We start from the raw sequence: 6,011 nt of genomic DNA on the forward strand, positions 1-6,011 counted from the left end.
ATGGTTGAGTGGTACTTATTGTATTATTAAGTGCACTACAAATTTATGCATTTTGGATCAATGAAACTCTTTTAAAAGAAAACTAAAGAGCAGTGTCATCCTTCCCATGACTTATTTGTTTCCCACTTGGAAAACCTTCTCTACCTTGTGTTTTTAATGGAGTATGAACCAACATGTGTTTGTCAGTTAATTGCTATTACAGTAATTGGGGAAGGAGAAGAGGGCTCTTGCTTTAACTACTTTGCCACATAAATGGAAGTTATTATTTCTTAAACTAAAGATGAAATGCTAGACTTAAAGAAATCCAAATAACATTTTGCAGAAGTTTACAGAAGTTAAGATATGCTTAATAATTTCCTTCAAGATAGTGGCCCTGAGTTCTTCATTGCTTACACCTTGTATAATCACTTACACCTGTGCAAGGTGCTACCAAATCAGAAAGGTAGCTTATTTTGCACAGGACTATATATTAAATGATTTTTTAGAACAGGGAGATGGAACAGGAGCTTGCTTCATCCACTCCATGCATTGACCTGGTATTGTAGTACCTCCAGGTACAGTGCACCTCCCCTCGGGGAGACTATCGTGGTTACTAGTAAATAAGTACACAATCTGAAGGGCAGTGGAAAAATCAAGCCCTGTATTCCTTTAAAGTAAACATAAAAAATGTACCGTGTGTATTAGCCTCATAGCAGGACATATAGCAGATATGCACTCTATTTTTATAAAAATATTTACTCTTTTACAGCTACTACCTTTTTATATATACAGAACTTGATCATAGTCAGATGGGGATAATGGGCATCTGTCCCAGACTTTACACTTAGAATTTACACACCTTCTTGCAAGAGAAGATATTATTTTAAGCCAGCCTTTTCATTTTAAGAAATTATCCTTGAAATGCTTAATTGCACATACAATCCCTTATGGATGTTAAATTACTCAAAAGAGTGATTCCAACAACAGCATTCTCATTAAGTTGTTTCATAAACAGAAAGACTGAAGTTAAGCAGGATGTTAGTGAAAGCAGAATACAGCATTAAAAGTATGCCGTAACTGCTAAGCAAGTCTCCAGCAGATCAATACTACCCTTTATTCAATTCCACAAATGATTTCATTAACCAGCACCCATACAGGTCTTATTCTCACATGATTTGACCATCCCAACCCATCTGCTACTTTCCCCTTACTTCTAGGCCATGTCTACACCGGCAAATTTCTGCACAGTAAAGCAGCTTTCTGCAATGTAACTCCCGAGGTGTACACACTGCCAAGCTACTTAGTGTGCAAAAACTGCGCAGTTGCAGCGCTGTAAAAAAAACACTCCGATGAGAGGCATACAGCTTTCTGTGCGGGGGTTACAGCGGCACAGTGCCAGTGTAGACACCCTGGTTGATTACAGTGCTGCAACTGGCCTCCGGGAGGTGTCCCACAATGCCTGTTCTCACCTCTGTGTTCATCAATTTGAACTCTACTGTCCTGCCCTCAGGTGACCAATGCCTTAAATTCCCCACCCCTTAAATTCCTTGGGAATTTTGAAAGTCCCCTTCCTGTGTGCTCAGTGCTGCGTGCAGTGGTTTCAGTGCATCTTTCTAGGCAACCATGCCTGCTCCATGCACCAGGCGATCCCCCACTTAGAGCAATACCAAGCTGATGGACCTCATCAGCATTTGGGGAGAGGAGGCTGTCCAGTCCCAGCTGCACTTCAGCCGTAGGAATTATACCTACAGATTTCATGATTCATGACAGAAGGGAGCCATGCCTGGGACACACTGCAGTGCAGGATCAAAGTGAAGGAGCTACAGAACACCTACTGCAAGGTGCAGGAGGCAAACTGCTGCTCCAGTGCTGCGCCCACAAGCTTCCGGTTCTACAAAGAGCTGGACATGATACTCCGTGGCGACCCCACCTCCATTGCAAAGGCCACTGTGGATACTTCTGTGGTTCATGTGCCAGTCAAGAGTAGACCAAACTAGGACGAGGAAATCTTGGACAAGAATGGAGAAGGGGACCCAGAGGCAGAGGATGACTTGGAGATCAGAGATGTATGCAGCCAGGAGCTCTTCTCTACCCCAGAGGAGACTACCCAGTCACAGCTGTTGGAACTTGGTGAAGTGCAAACAGGAAAGGAGGTCCCTGGTAAGTGGCTTTTGGAAATTGCTGAAGCGAGTTGTTGGGGGCAGGAGGGTTGCCGAAAGCAGGCTTGTGTCTGTCTGATGCGCATACCACTGCATGCCTCGTCTAAGCAGCGGATCGACGCCCTCACTTCACAGGAATCTGCCTCAGAGATTTCCACAAAACTCTCATGGAGATACTGGGCAATCTGCTGCTGCAGGTTCTTTGGCAGAGCTGCTTTGTTTCTTGCCCCATTAAGGATAACTTTCCCACACCACTGTGCCATCACTGGGGGTGGGAGAGAACCATTGCTGCACATAGGCAAGCTGCATAAGGGCCAGGGCAGAAGCTGCAGTCTTGGAGAAGATCCTCCCTTGATTCCCTGCTCACCCTCAGCAGCGAGATATCGTCCATAATTAATACAGCCTGTGGAAAATGTGGGAGACAATAATGATTATAAGGCTCCCACTACAGTGCTGTCTCTCCCCAAGAGCCATGTGCCCAGTGTACAGTATGATCCCGGAACACTGATTTCCCCTGCCCCTGTGGTTATTCTCCATTTTGGGTGCCTTGTGGCTCATGTATGCTTGCCTGGGGTCAGTCAGTTAGTGATAGATAAATACTGCTTCTGTAAAATGTTGTATTTTGGCTTCACAGATATGACCATGGAACCCAGTCCCCCTCTTTGTTATCGTCAGCTGAACGGCTGCACAGAATTAGAAAGCGGCCACAAAGAACTAAAGAGGACTTTCTGCATGATGTTGTGATGCACTCTGCGGCCATAAAACAAGAATTGAAGGAGTGGCAGGACCACAGGCACTGACTCAATGGGTGCTCCAAGGCAGGAGTACCCACAGGGAAAAATTGGTGGGTGCGCAGCACCTACTGGCTGCTCCCCACCCCAGCTAACCTCAGTTCCATCTCCGCCCCTGAGTGCACCGCCACCGCTTCTGTTGGGGGTCAGTTGGGCAGGGGATTGCAAAACTGGCGAGAAGGTGAATGCCAGCAAGGGGGAAAACAAAGTCTTGCATCCCTGAAGCTAGTGTGTTTTGGGAAAGCTCAAGACACAGCAGAAAGCCAGTTTGGACTGGTACAAAGAGCACAGGGGATAGAGGTCCCTGAATGAAACGCACCAAAAAGAGCCCAGGACTTAAAACCCTTCCAGAGCTGAAGCAAATCGGAGATCAACAGCAGACCCCGGACGACCTGTGCACAGGAGAGAACTCCCGTCCACCTCTTCCCCCTTCTTCCTACGTTACACCCAGGCTTGGCCATCCCCGGGTAGTGCGTGTGTGAGTATGAAAGTGGGTTAGGGCTTGGGGCACTAATGCTTTCTTTCTTCCTTTGAGTGACGCTGGGAGCCCCCTCATTCAGCACTGTTTTGTTATTTTATTAATAAAGCTTTAAAACTCAGTCACTTGGTGTTCTCCATCATCTCCTCCCCTAATGATTCTGCAGCCTCAGCCTGATCACCTGATGCCTCAGGCAGATTGGTAACATAAATCTGTCACACCATCACAGTCCAGCCCTGCGGACTCCCAGTACCCGCTGCACTCAACATCCCTCTCTCTGCAGTTTAGCCCTGCTGAAGTACAGTACCCGCTGCACTTTATTCCAAAGGACAAGGTTGCATAGAATACCTGGACATACACAAATCTTTAACTGTCCAGGGACCCCACCTTCTCCTAGGACCTTCACTTTCCCCATCCCCCAGAGTGTTGATGTGTTTGTTTGTCTCTCTCCTCCAGTTGTTGTTTTTTAATAAAAGAATTGTTTTGGTTTGAAAGCAATCTTTATTCCATTAATTGAAAGCAAACAGCCCTGCAAAGCAACAGGCAATTTTCTTAAATCTTCACAGTCCATCGTCTGCACCAATCATAATCACCTCCTAGCATTACAAGCACTGCACTCCCAAGCATAGCAACAAATATTAGTGGCTTTCAGCTTCAAATTGCTGCCTCAAGGCATCCCTGATCCTTCTCGCCCCGCGCTGCGCCCCTCTAATAGCCCTGGTCTCTGGCTGTTCAAATTCAGTCTCCAGGTGCTGAGCCTCAGTAGTCCAGCCCTGAGTGAAGCTTTCACTCTTCCCTTCACAATTATTATGGAGCATACAGCATGTGGCTATAAGCATAGGAATATTGTCATCGGCCAGGTCCAGCCTCCCATATAGGCAGCGCCAGTGAGCCTATAAATGGTCAAAAGCACACTCAGTCATTCTGCACTTGCTCAGCCTGTTGTTGAACTGCTCTTTGCTGCTGTCAAGTTGCCCATGTATGGCTTCATAAGCCACGGCATTAAGGGATAGGCAGGGTCTCCTAGGATCACAATGGGGATTTCGACTTCCCCTATGGTGATCTTCTGGTCCAGGAATAAAGTCCCTGCATGCAGCTTCCTGAACAGGCCAGTGTTCCGAAAGATGCACGCATCATGCACCTTTCCTGACCAGCCTGCATTAATGTCCTTGAAACACCCATGGTGATCCACAAGCGCCTGGAGAACCATAGAGAAATACCCCTTTAGATTAATGTACTAGGTGGCTAGGTGGTCTGGTGCCAGAATTGGAATATGCATGCCATCTATCGCCCCTCCACAGTTAGGGAAGCCCATTTGTGCAAAATCATCCACAACGTCATGCATGTTGCCCAGAATCATGGTCTTTCGGATCAGGATGCGATTAATGGCCCTGATACCTCCGTCAACACAAGTCCAGCAGTCGGCTTTCCCACTCCAAGCTGGTTAGTGACCGATCGGCAGCAGTCTGGAATAGCCAGCTTCCACAGTGCAATCGCCACACATTTCTCCAATGACAGGGTAGCTCTCATTCTTGTGTCCTTGCACTACAGGGGTGGAGTGAGCTCATCACACAGTTCCTCCTCTGAAAATTCTACAGCCACTGCTCATCATCCCAAACATGAATGACGATGTGATCCCACCACTCAGTGCTTGTTTTCCGAGCCCAAAAGCGGCATTCCACTGTGGTCAGCACCTGTGTGAATGCCACAAGCAATCTCGTGTCATAGCTACTACACGTGGCGAGATAAAACGTAGAACTCCACTTGCCTTTGTAGTTTAAGGCATAACTCCAGTGCCACTCGTGACGTATTCGTAAGAGCGAGTAGCATATTGGTCAATAGTGCAGGATCCATTCCTGCAGACTGAAGAGGCAGAGCACGCAGTACACAAACTGTTGAAAGATGGTGCCAAATGCGTATGGAAGCACAGGGATTACTGGGATGTGAAGCAGTACATCACGGGGCACTGTAACAGGACCCAGGATGCCCCGCGACCCACTCTGCCTTCCCACAACTCTTAGCGGCAGAAGAGGAAGAGGTGCTCTGTGGGATAGCTGCCCAGAGTGCACTGCTCCAAATACTGATGCAAGTGCCGCAAGTGTGAAAACACTATTGCGCAGGCAGCTAAGTGTGAACACACAACAGCTGTTTCCCTTCAGCACTCTCTGAGCAGCAATGTAACTCTGCCACCGTAGACGTACCCTTAAAAATCCATGAGTAGGTAAACATCCATCCAATTGATCCCAAGTAATCATCCTCTCAGATCTCTCACTTCTTCAGTGGAAAACACTTAACTTTCAGGATAACTTGCAACTTGAGACCATTATGCCTTGTTCTGTCATCTGGTGACACTGAGAACGGTCTAGATCCATCCTCTCTGGAACCCCCTTTCAGGTAGTTGAAAGCAGCTATCAAATCCCCCCTCATTCTTCTCTTCTGCAGACTAAATAATCCCAGTTCCCTCAGACTCTCCTCATAAGTCACGTGCCTCAGCCCTCTAATCATTTTTGTTGCCCTCCGCTGGACTCTTTCCAATTTTTCCACATCCTTCTTGTAGTGTGGGGTCCAAAACTGGACACAGTACTCCAGATGAGGCCTCACCAA

The 6,011-nt window shown here is 47.1% G+C and overlaps 1 pseudogene; it reads left to right on the forward strand.

The window, feature by feature from the left end:
• Window positions 1–442: 442 nt before the first annotated feature.
• LOC116826431 (U2 spliceosomal RNA) lies at window positions 443–570 on the forward strand (annotated as a pseudogene).
• The last annotated feature ends 5,441 nt before the right edge of the window (window positions 571–6,011 follow it).

This window comes from Chelonoidis abingdonii, chromosome 1, assembly GCF_003597395.2.
Source record: "Chelonoidis abingdonii isolate Lonesome George chromosome 1, CheloAbing_2.0, whole genome shotgun sequence".
Classification (NCBI taxonomy): domain Eukaryota; kingdom Metazoa; phylum Chordata; order Testudines; family Testudinidae; genus Chelonoidis; species Chelonoidis abingdonii.